This window comes from Pan paniscus, chromosome 19 (genome assembly GCF_029289425.2).
Source record: "Pan paniscus chromosome 19, NHGRI_mPanPan1-v2.0_pri, whole genome shotgun sequence".
Taxonomy (NCBI): domain Eukaryota; kingdom Metazoa; phylum Chordata; class Mammalia; order Primates; family Hominidae; genus Pan; species Pan paniscus.
Genome location: NC_073268.2, coordinates 53,544,438 through 53,562,892, shown reverse-complemented (window position 1 = coordinate 53,562,892; position 18,455 = coordinate 53,544,438). Strand labels below are relative to the sequence as shown.

The 18,455-nt window shown below is 55.5% G+C and overlaps 1 pseudogene; it reads left to right on the top strand.

The window, feature by feature from the left end:
• Positions 1-14,235: 14,235 nt before the first annotated feature.
• Positions 14,236-18,055, top strand: LOC134729512 (envoplakin-like protein; annotated as a pseudogene).
• The last annotated feature ends 400 nt before the right edge of the window (positions 18,056-18,455 follow it).

Sequence of the window (18,455 nt, the reverse complement as noted above, 5' to 3'; positions counted from 1 at the left end):
GTGATTGATTGCCTTTGGTCAGTAATGTGTTCAGGAGTCCACACCAGGCACAGATGGGGCCTTGAAACGCTTTGTCATGCTTCAAGTCATGTCATGTCATGTCATGTCATGATTTGAAATGAACTCATCCTTGCTGTGAGCATCCAGGATCCCTTGAAAAGTTTATTTATGACTATGAAACTGGCAACGTCACCCCAGAATTATGGTCAGCCTTATTCCCCTTCACCTCCCAGTGAACGCTAAGAAGTTTCAGACAAGCAGAGAGCTCTATTTTTAGAAGAAATATGTTACACTCAGAAATGATGAAACCAAATCTTATATTAAAAGGCAAAGATGACAGAGAATGTGCCCATTTCTTATGTGCCCTCCCTCATGTCCAGTCCCTGTTCTCTCCTTGGGAGCCTGGTTGTGTGAAGCCGGTGAGGTCAAGTGTAACCTGACTTACTGGCAACTAGGTGAGACTGATGCCGAATACACATGTTAGAGGCACTATTTTTCAGGACTTCCCAATGTGTAATTTTTAGATGCTATTACATTTTAATCCCCTTCGTTACCCCCCGTTTTTTCTTAGACTTCCCTTTTCACTTCTATTATAACATCAATAATAGAAGTCACAGAAACAATGTAAGAAAGCAAGGAATAAAAGTGATTTAAACATGTACCTGACACTTATGATTCCCTTTGGAAATCAAAACTCACCTGTCACATAGGAAAGAAAATTTGCCACGAGAAATGTTGGCTTAGATGTTTTCAGTTTTTGAGCAAACCCGGTGGCTTGAAGAAAAGGCCAACTGGTTAAAAATCCAAAAGCATTGTTTCAGGATGGCATTGTAACCCCCGAGGGTTCTTGCCCGCTGCCCAGATGGAGCTGATTCATCGAAACAGAGGAATTGCAATAGAGAGAAAGTTTAATTCACACAGAGCCGGCTAAACAGGAGACTGGAGTTTATTACTCAAATTGGTCTCCCTGAAAATTCAGAGACTGGGAATTTTAAGGATAATTTGGTGGGTAGGGGGTCAGGAAGTGGGGAGTGCTGATTGGTCAGGTTGGAGATGAAGTCATAGGGAGTTGGAGATGAAGTCATAGGGAGTTGAAGCTGGCCTCTTGTGCTGAGTCGGTTTCCTGGGTGGGGGCCACAAGACCAGATGAGCCAGTTTGGATGGATGGTGCCAGCTGATCCATAAAGTGCAGGGTCTGAAAAATATCTTGAGCACCATTCTTAGGTTTTACAACAGCGGTGTCATCCCTAGGAGCAACTGGGAAGGTTCAGAATCTTGGGCCTCTGGCTGCATGACTCCTAAACCATAATTTCGATTCTTGCGGCTAATTTGTTAGTCCTACAAAGGCAGTCTGGTTCCCAGGCAAGAAGGCGGTTTATTTCCGGAAAGTGCTGTTGCCATCTTTGTTTCAAAGTTAAACAGTAAACTGTAAGCTTCTCCCAAAGTGAGTTCGGCTTATTCCCAGGAATGAACAAGGACAGCGTGGAGGTTAGAAGCAAGATGGAGTGGGTTAGGCTAGACCTTTTTCACTCTAATAATCTCACCGTTAGAATTTTTGTAAAGGTGGTTTTAGAATGCCACTGTGGGCTTGGCTGTGCCTTTCATTTTCCCAGTAAGTTGCAGGGAGGGAAGCCTAAGAGCTAGAAAAGATGGTGAGACACGAATCAGACTTCTTGTTAGAATGGTGTGGTGGCTTAGAACCTTGAGATGCTCGCAGAGGGGCTCTGATCCCCTGGGGTTTGTTTTGGGTTGGAGAGCCTCAGGAAGCTGGGTTTTTTTTTTTTAATTGAAAGTTTCATCATCTATGCCATACAAATTTAGAACTATCCTCACCCCTCCTTCTGGAAATATAGCACAGATAGGCTGGACACACTGGCTCATGCCTGTAATCTCAGCACTTTGGGAGGCCGAGGCAGGCAGATCACTTGAGGCCAGAAGTTCGAGACCAGCCTGGGCAACGTGGCAAGACCTTGTCTCTACCAAAAAAAACTTTTTTAAAAGAAAAATATATATAGCACAGATGACTGGTCTCAGGTTGAGGTCCTGGGTTTTGATCAGGTCAGTGTCCCTGCAGGCTGAGGAACCACGGTTTGGGAGTTAGGGGGTCTTCATCCATGTCCTCATCCTCCTCCCAGGGCCATGGGCCAAGATTCTGCACCTCCCTTGTCTCGCCTCTGTGCTGACAGCCACGCTGTCCTCCAGCTCCAAGAATCCAATTGCAGGCCCTGCTGTGCTGCAGTCTCAGGCCTGCCTCAGGCCGTTGCCTGCAGCATCGTGAGGGGGACGGGCATGGGGAACCGCTCATCCTCCTGGAAGATGTCCCTTTGTCCTTCCCACAGCCCTCCCAGCCCCTCCCACTCTAGAGTGCTGGCCTCAGTGGGGACCCAGGACCTCTAAACTACAGATGGAGGCGAATCCCAACTGCACCTTTTCCTTCTCAGGTTGCCTAATGCTTTGTCTCGCAGCCACACTACAAATTCCATTCCTCCCGGTGCTCCTGCCAGGCGCTCTGAGCAGCATTGGCTGTTAACGGCCAGTGATGCTGTTTAGTATTAAAAGCAGGTGTTTACATAAGAAGACAGATCTGGCAGGGCCAAAGTCTCTGGCGAGCTCTCACATCCCTTCACGTGGGACTCCTGGACATTAAGCAGGCTGTGTTGTGAGGGACAGAGCACCAGAAGCAGGACCCCCTCCTGTCCTCCTGGGAAGTGGCTCTGCCTCAGATGGGAGCAGGTTTCAAGTCAGGACCTCACTGCCCCTGGGCCCTGCAGGCTGTTCGCTGGGGGTTTTCACAGAAAGACACTTCGGAGGCCACACAGTCCTGCCTTCCCAAGGAGCAGGACCTGCAGATGAGGCCCCGGGGGCCGCGAATGGGTCTGTTCCAAGTGGGTGTTCCCGTGCTGTGCTGGCTCTAGTCCCTCCTCCAGAATGGACTCTGGTGTTGTCAGCAAGCTCTGACCCTGGAGGAGGCTTCTGTCTCCAACATCAAGAGAGGACGAAGAGAGCTCCATTCAGTCCCTTATACTTTTATTTGTTTATTTATTTATTTAGAGACAGAGTCTCACTCTGTCACCCAGGCTGGAGTGCAGTGGCATGATCTCAGCTCACTGCAGCCTCTGCCTCCCAGGTTCAAGCGATTCTCCTGCCTCAATCTCCCAAGTAGCTGGGACTACAGGTGCGTGCCATCATGCCCAGCTAATATTTGTATTTTTAGTAGTGGCGGAGTTTCACCGTGTTGGGCAGGGTGGTCTCAAACTCCTGGCCTCAAGTGATCCACCTGCCTCGACCTCCCAAAGTGCTGGGATTACAGGCGTGAGTCACCACGCCTGGCCCAGTCTCATACTTTTAAAGCCTGCCCGAGGTCTGTTGGTCTGTTGTGGCTGTGATCGTGGTTTCTTTCCTTTTTTTTTTTTTTTTTTTTCAGCGGAGTCTCGCTCTGTCACCCAGGTTGGAGTGCAGTGACACAATCTCGGCTCACTCCACCTTCCAGGTTCAAGCAATTCTCCTGCCTCAGCCTCCTGAGTAGCTGGGATTACAGGTGGCCACCACCACACTCAGCTAATTTTTGTATTTTTAGTAGAGATGGGGGTTTCACCATCTTGGCCAGGCTGGTCTCAAACTCCTGACCTCATGATCTACCTGCCTCAGCCTCCCAAAGTGCTGGGATTACAGGTATGAGCCACCACACCTGGCCTTTTTTTTTTTTTTTTTTTTTTTTTTGAGATGGAGTCTGACACTGTCACCCAGGCTGGAGCGCAGTGGCGTGATCTCTGCTGACTGCAACCTCTGCCTCCCATTCAAGCGATTCTCCTGCCTCAGCCTTCCGAGTAGCTGGGATTACAGGCATGCGCCACCACGCCTAGTTGATTTTTTGTATTTTTAGTAGAGATGGGGTTTTACTATGTTGGCCAGGTTGGTCTCAAATGCCTGACTTCATGATCCACCCGCCTCGGCCTCCCAAAGTGCTGGGGTTACAGGTGTGAGCCACCATGCCTGGCCTATGTGATCATGGTTTCTATTCTCTGTTCCAGGCAAGCCCCACCAGGCCTGCTGGGTGAGGGTCAGGAGCTCGAGGTGGCTGAGGATGGCACTGGCCTTCGCTGCTGGGTCTCCTGGCCTGTTCCTCTCTTCCCAAATGTTGTTTGGATGTGCTGTCTCCTCTCTGGTTTTACATTAAATCAGTGAGAACTCTCAGATTCCCTCTTTGGAATGAAACGGTGCCGGGCTTTGTGCCAACCCCTTCCCCTGGTGGCAACCTGAGCCTGCCACCACGACCACAAGGTGACAGCCTGTGATGACAGGGCACCCTCAACCCATAGCAGCCCTGGGCCAGAGCCAGGACTTTCCTCCCAAAAGCCGAGGCAGAGGCTTCACCCCCCTAGGAGAGGAAGGCCGACACCAGGGGCTTTGAGGGTGGGACTGTGCTCTGTTCACTGTCATCGCTGTGGCAGCGCTAATTTTTCACGTACAAGGTGTCGTTAGTCACACACAAAACAGCTAACTGATCACAGAATTCTAAACAGCACGATTCTGTCTGCAGCCTTGAAAAGCTTGGGACATTTAGAGGTCTAGGAAAGTATCCAAAGATAGCAAAAATACGTGTTGGTTCTAATTTTTTGTTTGAAGACACTTGTTGCTACAGAGGAGATGGAAAGCAGATTTAGCTGTAAAATTTATCGATGTTCCAAAGCAAAGAGAATAAATTGGAAATTGTCTGCATCCTGACACCACCAACTGGAAGAATCCAACCTGTTATTCTGTTAGATATTAGAGACACTTGGGAGCAGGACCTGGGAGGGGCCGTGGCTGGGGGCACCGCCCAGGACCAGCTGTGGTGGCAGGCTGTGCAGGTTGCACACATTAGATAGGCCTTGGCCTCTGGGTCCACCCTCTGCTCTAAGCACCATCTGGCACAGAGTGAGGGGCTCTACAAGCGTCCACTAGAGGTATTATTATTATTATTCCGAGATGAGGTTTCACTCTTGTTGCCCAGGCTGGAGTGCAATGGCACAATCTCGGCTCACCACAACCTCTGCCTCCTGGGTTCAAGTGATTCTCCTGCCTTAGCCTCCTGAGTAGCTGGGATTACAGGCATGCGCCACCAAGCCCGGCTAATTTTTGTATTTTTAGTAGAGATGAGGTTTCACCATGTTGGATAGGCTGGTCTCGAACTCCTGACCTCAGGTGATCCGCAGCCTCGGCCTCCCAAAGTTCTTCCCCAGGGATCTTCTGACCTAGCAATCCAGCTATGATGGGCAGGTACCTGGGCCAGTGAAAGCTGAGTAACGTTAGCTGTGGCTCATCTGTGGAATGGAGACGGGTGTGGCTGTGCAAAGGCCTCGCCAGGCAGTGCCTCTCATGCTGCCTAAGAAGAGGTGTGAGGCAGAGAGACAGCAGGTGCCCAGGGTCCTCCGAGCTGGTGGATCCCTGCCCCACACTTACTAGTCCATTGCCTCTGAGCACGCTCCAGCTCCTGTACAACAGGGGCGGCTGCATCTCAAAGTTGCTGGGAGGAGACAGTGAGGAGGTTCCTCCAAAATGTTCTGAGCCCAGACCCCAAGACAGTGTGGGCTGCTGTACCCTGAGTCAATGGGCACACATAGCTGACAGAGCCTTCCACTCAGCCAGCCTGTGTCCTTGTCTTCCCCTTCCCAGGAAGTCCTCCTAAGTCTATGCAATGCCATTCAGACAATAGTCTGGGTCTGACGAGCTGCTGTTTGTGCTAGGTGGTTTAACCTCCCGTTTCCAGCTTCCTGACAATAGAGACAAATCAGGCAGCTATAAGAACTGCTTGTTCCTTCGTTTTCATGTTTGTCTGTTTTATAAACCTTTTTCTCCCTCTGACCAGTGAACAGTGCCAGATGCCACCAGACCCCTGCTGCTGTGGTGCAGCCGGTGGAACATTTTCTCAAGCGGCCACACGGGTCGTTATCTTGGCGTGCACAGTTAGCTGGCTGCCTCTGTCACATCTGCACCTCTCCAAAATAGGGCTGCAGGTCCCCAGACCTAGCTAGTAAGGACAGCTATTATCTTCAAGGTGGCAGAGAGGCCCAGGGCTCTTGGGCCTACCAGTTCCTGAGTAAGACTGGCTGGGCTGCAGACTTCTGGAATGCAGGGATGGCTCATGCACCAGGTGGCTGCAGGGGCTGGGGAGTGGGCTGCACCAGCACCAGTCCTACAGCTGAACTGGGGCTGGTGCTGTGGGTCCCCTTTCTTCCAGGGAAAGGGGATGGTTCAGAGGGAGGGACAGTTAGCCTAAGGCAGCCTTGGTTTTGAGGATTCCAGGGGTTCCCTCTATGTTCTCTTTCTTGCCATTTAGTATGAGGAATCCTGCCTGCTCTCTTAACACACACGAGATTTGGTTGTTTTCTGTTTTTTGGAGTTTTTGTAGTTGCTTCCTCTAAACCTTCCCCGTAAAAGTCCCAAAAGGAATCACTAGCACCTGTTCCTCCCCACTCTTGTCTGGTTAAGCAAGCTGTGCCACCTTTTGCTTCTCTCTAGGCTGACCTTGGCATTTCAGTTCTTTTTATCGGACTTGCTAGGCAGACTCACAGCCAAACAGCCAAAAGAGCCTCCTCCTGGTGGCCCTGCAGATTCCTGGGCCACAGCCTCTAACCCTCAACCCTATACCTGCAGACAATGGAAGGAGGCTGGTCCCTTGGACCCCCAGTCCACCTGACTGTGCTCCTCTAGGCCCAGCTGGAGGAGGGTGCCTCTGCTTTGCTCAGTGGGCCAAGGGAGTGAAGGGAAGAGGTCATCACTCAACTTCGGTCAAAGGGTCTGGCAGCGGAGCTTTTGTACAAACAGGGCAATTTCCTGAGACAGCAAAGCCTCACCTCATCAGGAACACATGGGCGCCTGGTAGCTTACGGCTCCTGGGGCAAAGGAGGCAATTACTACCATCAGCCTCAGCAGGGAGAAGAATGCCTCCCCACAGGAGCCCCGGAGCTGGAGGAGAGAGTGGGCACCAGAGGGCTTAACTGCTGGCACACTTGCCAAGCGGCCACCCTGTGGCTGGGCTGCACATGTGTCCAGCTGCGTCTGGCAGTCTCGGAGCCGAAAGTCTCACTGTGTTTGGTCTGATCAGGCCTCTTGCTTAGGTCCTAGGCCAGGTGAGCTGCCAGCTGCCCACATCAGCGTGGAGCTCCAGGCACAAGGAGTGAGTAAGCTGCCACGCAAAGTCATGGCTGGCAGAGGGTTGAGCAGCCCCAGGGATCATTTCATCTCTAACCTCTCAATCCACCAAGGCACAAGCCAGGGCCAGGCGAGGGGAAGGACTCACCAGGCCCTTCAAAGTGGGCAGAGGCTATCTTTGTATGCATGCCTTTAAAAAACTTTTTTTTTTTTTTTTTTTTGAGCCAGAGTCTCGCTCTGTCACCCAGGCTGGAGTCCAGTGATGAGATCTTGGTTCACTGCAACTTCCACCTCCCAGGTTGAAGCGATTCTCCTGCCTCAGCCTCCTGAGTAGCTGGGATTACAGGTGCGTGCCACCAAGCCCAGCTAATTTTTGTATTTTCAGTAGAGACGAGGTTTCACCATGTTGGTCAGGCTGGTCTTGAACTTTTGACCTCATGATCCACCCACCTTGGCCTCCCAAAGTGCTGGGATTATAAGCATGAGCCACCATGCCTGGTCAAAAAAAAATTTTATTTTTTTTGAGATGGAGTCTCTTCTGTCATCCAGGCTGGAGTGCAGTGACTCAATCTCGGCTCACTGCAACCTCCCTCTACCTCCTGGGTTCAAGCGATCCTCCTGCCTCAGCCTCCCGAGTAGCTGGGACTACAGGCACCCACCACAACGCCTGGCTAATTTTGTTGTTTTTGTATTTTTAGTAGAGACGGGGTTTTGCTTTTTTTTTTTTTTTTTTTTTTGAGACGAAGTCTCACTCTGTCACCCACGTCACCCAGGCTGGAGCGTAGTGGCAGAATTTTGACTCACTGCAACCTCCACCTACTGGGTTCAAGTGATTCTACTGCCTCAGCCTCCCAGGTAGCTGGGATTACAGGCACCCACCACAACGCCTGGCTAATTTTTGTATTTTTAGTAGAAATGGGGTTTCACCATGTTGGCCAGGCTGGTCTCAAACTCCTGACTTCAAGTGATCCGCCCTCCTTGGCCTCCCAAAGTGCTGGGATTACAAGCGTGAGCCACTGTGCCTGGCCAAAAAAAAATATATATATATATTTTAAATTTTTTTGAGATGGAGTTTCGCTCTTGTTGCCCAGGCTGGAGTGCAATGGCGTGATCTCGGCTCACCACAACCTCCACCTCCTGAGTTCAAGTGATTTTCCTGCCTCAGCCTCCCAAGTAGCTGGGATTACAGGCATGCGCCACCACGCCCATGCCTGGTTTTGTTATTTTGTATTTTTAGTAGAGACAGGGTTTCTCCATGTTGGTCAGGCTGGTCTCAAACTCCTGACCTCAGGTGATCTGCCCGCCTTGGCCTCCCAAAGTGCTGGGATTACAGGCGTGAGCCAGCCTATCTGGCCAAAAACATTTTTTTTTAACTGCAAGCAAAAAGACATGGCAGAAGCCAGGGCTTAGGAGGGTTGAAGGTCGGGGCATCCTATCTAACTTCCAGGCCAGAGCTGTCTGAAGGAATCCTGATAAGCCCCAAATGCAAGCCTCATTTGTCACTTTAGATTTATTGGTAGCCACATTTTAAAGAGTAAAAAGCAACAGGTCAAAATTTAAAATATGCCTGTAGTCCCGGATCATGAGGTCAGGAGTTCAAGACCAGCCTGACCAACATGGTGAAACCTCGTCTCCACTAAAAACACAAAAATTAGCCGGGCGTGGTGGCGCCAGACTGTAGTCCCAGCTACTCGGGAGGCTGAGGTAGGAGAATCACTTGAACCTGGGAGGTGGAGGTTGCAGTGAGCCGAGATTGTGCCACTGCACCCCAGCCTGGGCAACAGAGCAAGACTCTGTCTCAAAAAAAAAAAAAATAAAACTAAAAATACATTTCATTTAATTCAACATATCCAAAATATTTCAATATGTAATCAATAGAAAAAATTAATGAGATGCTTTACATTCTTTTTTTTTTTTTTTTTTGAGACCGAGTTTCGCTCTGTCTCCTAGACTGGAGTGCAGTGACTCAATCTCAGCTCACTGCAACCTCCGCCTCCCAGATTCAAGTGATTCTTCTGCCTCAGCCTCCCGAGTAGCTGGGACTACAGGCATGTGCCACCATGCCCAGCTAATTTTTTTATTTTTAGTAGAGACGAGGTTTCACCATGTTGGTCAGGCTGGTCTTGAACTCCTGACCTCATGATCCGCCCACCTCAGCCTCCCAAAGTGCTGGGATTACAGGCATGAGCCACCGCAGCCAGCCATTTTACATTCTTTTTCCATAGTACGTCTTTGAAATCTGGTGCAAATTTTGCACGTATAACACATCTCACTTCAGTCCGGGCACCTTCAAATGCACTACAGCCACACACAGCAGGACTTGTGGTTGCAGAAACAGACGCTGAGGGTCTTGATCCAGGCAGTCAGCCCCATCTTGACCTTTTAGATAAAGGGCTCCTTTCTCTCCAAAGTGTGAGGCCAGAGGTGAAGCGCAAAGACAGCCATGCCCCACTCTGTGTCCCTGTCCTTTCCTGTTTTCTTCTGGGGCCAGGGTTGCTGCCATCGGACAGGAGCATCCCACGTGACAGACTGCCTCGGGGCTCAGGGTGTTCCTGCCTGCCGCCTGGCAGCCCTTGTCAGAGGAGCTGGGCCTGATTTGATCTGGCATGAGAAGATCACGCCAGGAAGTCAGCTCTTGTTTTTCTTGCAGTAAATAGTTAGCCCTTAATCTCCCAGGCGTGTGGGGGCCCCCTGCAGTGCTCATTTCCTTCCTGGAGGGCTTCTGCAGAGAGGTCCAAGCTCCAGTGTTCCAGACCTCAGACTCACTGCCCTCCGCCCAGGGCACCTCCCCCTGCACAGCTCAGGGGCCTCGCCTGGCTGCTCTCTGTCTGGAGTCTGGACACCTCTCCCCAGGGCCCCACTTCCAATGACTGCCACCTCCAGGGAGGGGCCAAGCTCAAAGGTGAAGCAGCCGGGCTCAGTGGCTGACGCCTGTAATCCCAGCACTTTGGGGGGTTGAGGTGGGCGAATCACCTGAGGTCAGGAGTTTGAGACCAGCCTGGCCAACATGGTGAAACCCCATCTATACTAAAAATACAAAAATTAACTGGGTGTGGTGGCGTGCACCTGTAGTCCCAGCTACTCAGGAGGCTGAGACAGGAGAATCGCTTGAACCTGGGAGGCAGGGGTTGCACTGAGCTGAGATGGTGCCACTGCACTCCAGCCTGGGAGACAGAGTGAGACTCCATCTCAAAAAAAAAAAAAAGAAAAGGTGAGTCAGGGAGGCCAGGGGTGAGGCTGGCGTTGGCCCCCGTAGTCATTCACACAAACGGCTCCTTTCTGAAGACAGTTGATTGCAGGCGTACAATGAGTGGTTAGAAAACAATGTCACCAGGAATAAAGTGGGAGCAGGCTGGGGCAGAGGCTGAGTGGCCAGTCATCTCTGGTGGCATCTCACTCAAGACATGGGCCGGGAGCTGAGGACACTGGAGACCACTTTGTTTCCTCATTGCTGTCAGGGGCCACTGCTGCCCTCCCCACCCACACTGCCCCTGTCAGCTCCTCCACCTCTAGGAATGGGGGTTTCCTGCATCCCCTCTCCAAGGCCAAGCTCAGGGGCTTCCCATGAGATTCAGCCAAAAGGGGCACAGGCCTTTTCTATCCCATGGGGGCCTGAGGCCAGTATCAGGCATCGGTCCCTGGTCTCCCCCGTCTGCTGGGACCTTTCTCTCCTGCCAGGCTGTGTTTTGTCCTCAGTGAGGCCTGCCAGGATGACCAGGTGATGTCACCCAGTCCGCCTGTTCCATCCCCTGGCTCCCCCTCAAGCCCTCCTTCCACTAAAACCACGGGGATTTCAGGAATGACCTGGAAAGCGACGCCACCTCTGCAGGAGGGGCCTGTTACGCTGGGCCAGTGAAATGAGCGCCTGGAAAGGGGGGTGCCATCGCCCCTTTCTTGAAGACACTCAGGGCCACCACAGAAGGAAAAGGCAGCAGCCCTGGTCCCCAGTGTGAGGAAAAGACCAATAAGCTGGCATCACTGTCTGCCGCTCAATCTGACTTCATAAAAGCCACCAGGGGCCATTTCTGGGTGGGGGAAGAAGCAGGTAGGAAAAGCCAAGTGCATCGGGCTCCCGGGCCTCAGCCAGAGCCTAGGCTTAGTGGCACCTGAAGCCAGCCCTGGTGCTGCTGCACTGTGCACACTTTATAAAATGGGGCCGGGCGCGGTGGCTCATGCCTGTGATCTCAGCATTTTGGGAGGCCAAGGCGGGTGGATCACTTGAGGTCAGGAGTTCGAGACCAGCCTGGCCAACAAGATGAAACCCCTTCTCTGCTAAAAATACAAAAATTTTCTGGGCGTGGTGACGGGCACCTGTAATCCCAGCTACTCGGAAGGCTGAGGCAGGAGAATCGCTTGAACCCGGCAGGCAGAGGTTGCAGTGAGCTGAGATCATGCCATTGTACTCCAGTGACTGAGCGAGACTTTGTCTCTTAAAGAAAAAAAAAAATGGACCTTGTGCCAGTTGTCTGGAGTGAACGTCCCCTGGCTGCCCCATCATGTCAGTGGAGAACAGAGAGCCAGGCCCTGGGCTGGCAGGACACCCCCTCCTCTCCTGGGGGATTGAGAGCTGTGGGTGGGGGTCTGCCCGGCAGCAGGGCCTCTGAGCTGGCTGGAGGTGTTTATTAATCCTGAGCTCCAGGGCTGGGGCCTCTCCGCTGAGCCTGCGCCTGCATGTGCACGTCTGTCTCCAGCCCTGTCTGTCCTGGCCCAGCTCCTTGCCTATCTGGGTGTGATCACCGCCGCACTCCCCTGGGCATGTGGATGTAACAAGTTCAAACCTTCTGTGGGAGTCGGGCAGGCTCGGCCCCACCCTCAAGTCTGTGCCCTTTCCTCCCAGATTGGTTATGCAAGAGCAGGCATGAGTGTGGTCGTTGTGGGTGCATGCGCGGCAGGCCTGGGGCCTGGCCGCCTGCTGCCTCGCCTGCAAGGAGGGGCCTCCCAGAAACTCCCTTCCCCAGTGCCCAGCCGCCCCACCTTGCCAGACTTAGGTGACCAGCCAGCAAGGATGCCCGCTGCCTCCCACCTGCCCTCCTGCCCTCCATCGCCAGCCAAGCCCAACCTGAGCCAGCGCCTGCCTTTAACGGCCAAGTTCAAGGGGCTGAGCAAAGGCTCCCAGGGGAAGGGGTCCCCCAAGGGCTCCCCAGCCAAGGGGTCCCCCAAAGGCTCGCCCAGCAAGCACAGCCGGTGAGTCGGACTGGGGGATGGGGAGCCGGGGAGCTGGGGTGGGGGTGGTGCCAAGCCCAGGTCCTTGAGCCACCTGGTGGTGGCCCAGAGCCCAGGACCAGCCCCGTGCTGGCATTTGGTGTCCTGAGGCTAAAGGGCCCAGGGGTGGACTCTCTCCCTGCCTTGGGAGCTGCAGGCCCAGGCCGAACTTCAGCCCTGGCAGGAGGCAGGGGATGGCCTGGGGCTCCCTATATCCTCTAAGGGGGCCTGGGGGCCACGGATTGAGGCCGCTCAGCGGGAGAAGTGCTGGACAGGAGCCTGCACCGATGCCCTCCTCTGCCAGAGGCTGGGACACAGGAGAGCCTGGCTGTGTGACAGCAGCTGTGCCCCAAGGCTCTCCTTGGCTGGAATGACCCCTGGAGCCTGGGTGCAGGGCATGAGGACTGAGCGGGCGGGGTGGGATCCCTGGGGTAGGGACGCAGGGGCTGTGCTGCCTCCTGCCTAAGCCAGAGCCCTCCCCAGAGTTCTCACCCAGGGCCTTGTTGTATTGAAGAGTTAGGGGTTCATGGCTGGGCGCGGTAGCTCATGCCTATAATCCCTGAACTTCAGGAGGCCAATGTGGGAGGATTCCTTGGGCCCAGGAGTTTGAGACCAGCCTGGGCAACATAGGGAGATCTTGTTTCTATAAAAAAATAAAAGTAAAAACTAGCCAGGCATGGTGGCTCGTGCCTATTGCTTGAGCCCAGGAGTTTGAGGCTGCAGTGAGCCATGATCACACCACTGCGCTCCCGCCTGGGTGACAGACTGAGACTCTGTCTTTAAAAAAAAAAAAAAATCCTGGTGCAATACCTCATGCCTGCAATCCTACCAGTTTGGGAGGCCAAGGCGGGTGGATGACTTGAGCCCACGAGTTGGAGACCAGGCTGGGCAACATGATGAAATCCCGTCTCTACAAAAAATATACAAAAATTATCTCGATGTAGTGGCGCATGCCTGTAGTCAGAGCTACTTGGGAGGCTGAGGTGAGAGGATCACTTGAGCCCGGGAAGTCGAGGCTGCAATGAGCCGTGATCACTCCACTGCACTCTAGCCTGGGTGACAGAGCAAGACCCTGTCTGTTAAAACAGAACAAAATAGAGCTGGGGCTTCCTTTTCCAGTGGGTGTGGTGCAGGGGGCACTGGGCCTCCCTTGGACCACCCGGTTCTCTGGGGCCCAGCCCCAGCTCTCTGTGGATGGATTGGGTGGCGCTCTTCCCACTCACTGGCTTCAGCTCGTCTGCAGAGGAGGCGGCAGCCCGCCTGGGTCCAGGGTGTCGAGATAAGCTCAGGGATGAAAGGCTGGTGTGGGAGTGGGGGTGCCCATTACCCCGATAGGGATCAAGGCACCAACAGACACCGAGGCTGGGCGTCTGGGAAAGACAGTGGTTAAGACTCTCAGCTAACACTCTCGCTGAGTGACCTGTCCTCCCTGGGGCACCGGAGCCCCACCCAGGATGGAGTGTGCAGCTCCTGGTGGGAGCAGCCATCCCAGGAGGCGGGACCTGAGCAGGAGCGCCCGGGGCCCAGCACCTACAGCTCCCACTGTCCAGGCAGGCTCCCCAGCAGTGCACTCCTGGCCTGGGGCAGCTCGGTCCTCAGGGCCCTGTTGGCTCTGGATCACCTCACGTGCGATCCACTCGTTTGACATGAACTTACTGAGCACTTACTGCATGCCAGGACTGTTCTAGGCACTGGAGATGTCGATGTAGACAGAACCAACAGGCCCCTGCCTTCAAGGCACTAGCCCTCTAGTGGGATAAAAACTAACGTGCTGGGTGCTGACCCTGCACCAGGCCTGCACTGGATGTTTCAGATGGATAAATTCAGTTAATGCTCACAATAGCCCTAAGGCATAGATATTTTAATTAAAATCCCGCTTTACGAGTGAGGCACCTCAGGCACAGAGAGGTTGAGTAACTTGCCCAAGGTCACACAGCATTAATGATGGAGAAAGATGAAACCAGGCTGTCTTGGCCACAGAGTTCTTCCAGACTGCTGTGCCTTCACCAGCACTGTCCCTTTGCCTGAGGTGTGGGGGGGGGGGGCCATCCTTTGACCCAGTTCAAGGCTTCCCCTGCCCCAGGATAATGATCCCCTATAAGGCACTGTGCTCATGAGGCTTGGACCAATCTGCCCTCTTTTAGGTCTGCTTGACCTTGTGACCTCCACAGAGTGACTGCATGCACACAGCAGGTGCTCTATGGAGGCTGCAGGGCGAATGCACAGAAAAAGCCCTGGGGTGGAAGCAAGGTTTCCCCTCCGTCCCTGACCATGTGACTCAGAGCAAGTCAGGGCCCAATCTGGGCTTTGAACCCTCAACTCTGGAGAATGTTAGGGTGCCCAGCAGTCTCTTGTGCCTGCCTCCCCTCCCCGGCTCTGACAGTGTGAGGCTCCTCTAGACGGCTACTGAAGCCAGCACTCTGGCAAAGCTCCCCGGGGTGGAGGAGGTATAGGGGAACACAGGGCTGGAGTGGGAGGAGGTGGGGGTGGGGGGCATGCTGCTGCCTCCCTGCCCCAGCCAGCCCAACTGCCCCTCCCAGGGCCCAGCCAGGCTGGCTCAGGTACTAGTGGCTGAGCCGGTGATTCACCGGCTCGCGGAGGGGAAGTGGCAGGCAGCTGGGTGGGGTCGGGAACTCACTGCCAGCACAGCTGGCTGAGGCTGGGACACCAAGGCCGCCTGCCCCCCCAGCACCACACAGACCTGAGACCCTCACCTTTTGACCCCTCATGTGGCGGGGCAGTGCTAACACCCCCAACCAGGACTAGCTCACAGAGCCTCCTTCAGAGAGAGACCCCAAAGTCAGGGCAGTGAGCTAGGCTCTGGGGGCAGTATGGGGTGGAGGGAGGGCAGGGGATGCCACCTGGATGGGGCACAGAGGGGCCTCTTCCACCGAGCTGCCCACTGTCCCCTCCACCCACCAGGGCTGCCACCCAGGAGCTGGCCCTGCTCATCTCCCGCATGCAAGCCAACCCCGACCAGGTGGAGCGGGGCATCCTGGAGACGCAGAAGAGGCTGCAGCAGGTGAGGCCCCGGGCATGGCAGCAGTTGGCAGGGCGTGGGCAGGCTGGGTGACATGGGAGGCTCATCATCAGGCCTGGCACTCCCTGAGTGCCCCCTGGTGATGGTGAAGATGGGACAGATGACATTTGTCCTGCACCGCCTGTCCCCTCACACACGGTGGGAGAGAGGGCTCAGCTTCCTTCTTTGCTGGGCTCCCCTGTGTCCTTGTCACCTGCCCCACGGACGCCCTGGGCCTGACCCTGTGCCTGGCGTGGGCCTCGAGGTTGGCCAGCATAGCTGGGGCCCCAAAGGTGGGGCTCAGGCGCACAGTGATGGGCAGCTGGGGTGTGGGGGCTCTGGGCCCTGGCGAGTCTGCCCATCCCCTGCCCCCAGGACCAGCTGAACAGTGAGCAGAGCCAGGCCCTGCAGCACCAGCAGGAGACGGGCGGCACCTGAAGGAGGCCGAGGTGCTGCTCAAGGACCTCCTCCTGGACGAGGACAAGGCCCGGCGGCTCAAGCACCTGCAGGCTGAGGAGACAGAGAAGGAGTGAGTGGGGCTGCGGCAGGGCTGGGGGTCCCTGGGGAAGACCCAGGCCCAGCCCTGACCTGCCGGCCTGGGTCGGCTTCTTGACAGCATCGAGCAGCTGCACGAGCAGGTGACCCAGGAGTGTGCCGAGTACCGTGCCCTGTACGAGAAGATGGTGCTGCCGCCCAGACGTGGGATCCAGGGTCGACTGGGCACACGTGCTGGAGCAGAAACAGGTCAGGAGCTCAAAGTCACACCCCAGTGTGATCAGAGGGCGATACGGAACTGCATTTAACCCAGGGCCTGACTGTAGGCTTGAACAGTCAGGGTATAGGGGTGGCTCAGGGGTCTGGGCAGGGAGACAGCAGAGGAGACAGTGCAGTCAGGGAAGACTTCCTGCAGGAGGAGGCACATGAAGAGACCTCAGAGGGGTGAGAGGGCTCGGTTGGATCAGGGTGAAGTAGTGAGGAGAGGACAATTCCAGAAAGAAGGAGCAAAGGCACCTGCCAGGAGGAAGCCTACGGTTCGATGGGACTTGGGGATTTCTGGGCAGGTGGGCAGAGCCAGGTCATGGGGCATTCTGATCCCTGGGTGAGGAGTTGTGCTTTGATGCCACACAGAAGGGGTGTCATCATGACAATAGAGGGACAGTGGGGAAGGGCCCGGGTGGAGCAGGGTGTTCTGACGGCCCTAGAGCTTGGCTGGAGGTGTCCAGGCAGGAAGCACTGAGGCTGGGTCACAGACAAGGCAGGATGGAGCCTGGAGCTGGAGACTTCTCAGAGGCTGAGCCCAGCGTCTGGGAACCAGTGGGACTCAGGGGCCACTGCAGAATGGCCTCGCCCCTGGGTGAGCTGCAGGGCGTGCACCCGGGCTGCTCCCAGGCTCGTCCACGCTCTGCCCAAATGACCAAGTCCACTTCTCTGGGTGGGAGACGTGTGGGGTTCTCTGGCTCCCCACCGCGGTCCTGCGGTGACTGAGCCGCCGGCTCTCCTGCAGAAGCAGGTCTGCGCAGGCCAGTACGGGCCGGGCATGGCGGAGCTGGAGGAACAGATCGCGGAGCTCAACATCCTGCAGAACGAGATCGACGACCAAGGAGAGCAGCTGGGGAGCCTCGTGGGGCCGGTGGGTGAGCCGGGAGGATGTCACATCCGGGGCCAGCCCCAGCCCCTGTTTTTCCAGTCAGAGCCGGAGCTAGATCGGCTGGGCCCTGGGGATAGGGGTGGGTGGGGTATGGCTGGTCCAGATCTTAGGGGGCCGTCTCCCCGCGCCCCACCTCTCACGGGCTTGTTTCTCCCCTTGGTCGAGGCAGGATGCAGCCACCATCCGGAGCCAATACCGAGACCTACTGGTGAGCAGGAGGGAGGGTCGGGCAGGGTGGCTGCGGGTGGGCCTGGGTGGCCGCCTGGACCCTGCCCGGGGCCAGTGTTCCTGAGCGCGGCCCAATGGCGCCTTTTGCCCCCCACTGTCTCTCTCCCCACCCTGCTGCCGGCGGCGGGTCCTGAGCACAGAAGGCGGCGTCGTGGCGCGGGCAGAGCCTGGTCAGCCTGTACACGCACCTGCAGGGCTGCACGCGGCAGCTGAGCGCCCTGGCAGAGCAGCAGTGCCGCATCCTGCAGCAGGACTGGAGCGACCTCATGGCCGACCCTGCGGGCGTGCGGCGGGAGTACGAGGTCGGCTGGCAGAGGTTGGGGCCAGGTGGGGGCGACCAGGGCCATCCTGGTCCTCACCGCCGCTTCTCACCCGACTCGCCCCCAGACTTCAAGCAGCACTAGCTGCTGAGCCAGGAGCAGAGCGTAAACCAGCTGGAGGACGACGGCGAGCACATGGTGGAGCTGCGGCACCCCGCGGTGGGGCCCATCCAGGAGCGCTGGGGGCAGGGCGAGAGTGAGAAGGGACATGGTGGGCGGGGAAGGTGGGGAGGTGGGGTGGACGTGGGTTGGGGGGCGGGGCGTGGTCCGAGGGCTGCGTGTTGCGGTACCCAGGCCCACCAGGAGGCCCTGAAGATGGAGTGGCAGAACTTCCTGAACCTGTGTATCTGCCAGGAGACCCAGCTGCAGCACGTGGAGGACTACAGCCGGTGAGCCCTCGGGCAGGCGGCAGGGGCGGCAGGGGCGGGAGGTCCCACAGCACTCCTGCCCACAGGAGAGGCACTGCACCTCTCAACTAGACAGAGCTGGCAGGGCGCAGTGGCTCACACCTGTAATCCCAGCACTTTGGGAGGCCGAGGCTGGCGGATCACTTGAGGTCAGGAGTTCGAGATCAGCCTGGTCAACATGGTGAAACCCTGTCTCTACTAAAAATACCAAAATTAGCCAGACGTGGTGGCGCACGCCTGTAATCCCAGCTGCTCAGGAGGCTGAGGCAGGAGAATTGCTTGAACCCAGGATGTGGAGGTTGCAGTGGGCCGAGATTGGTCCACTGCATTCTAGCCTGGGTGACAAAGAGAGACTCTACCTCAAAAATAAAATAAAATAGAGCTGTGTGGTTGCCACTCGGTCCCAGAGGGAAGGAAAGGCATGGGCACATTCTCAACAGGGTGAAGCGGTTCCCAGGGGGGTGAAAATTGGTTCTTAATGGCAGAAAAATAACTCT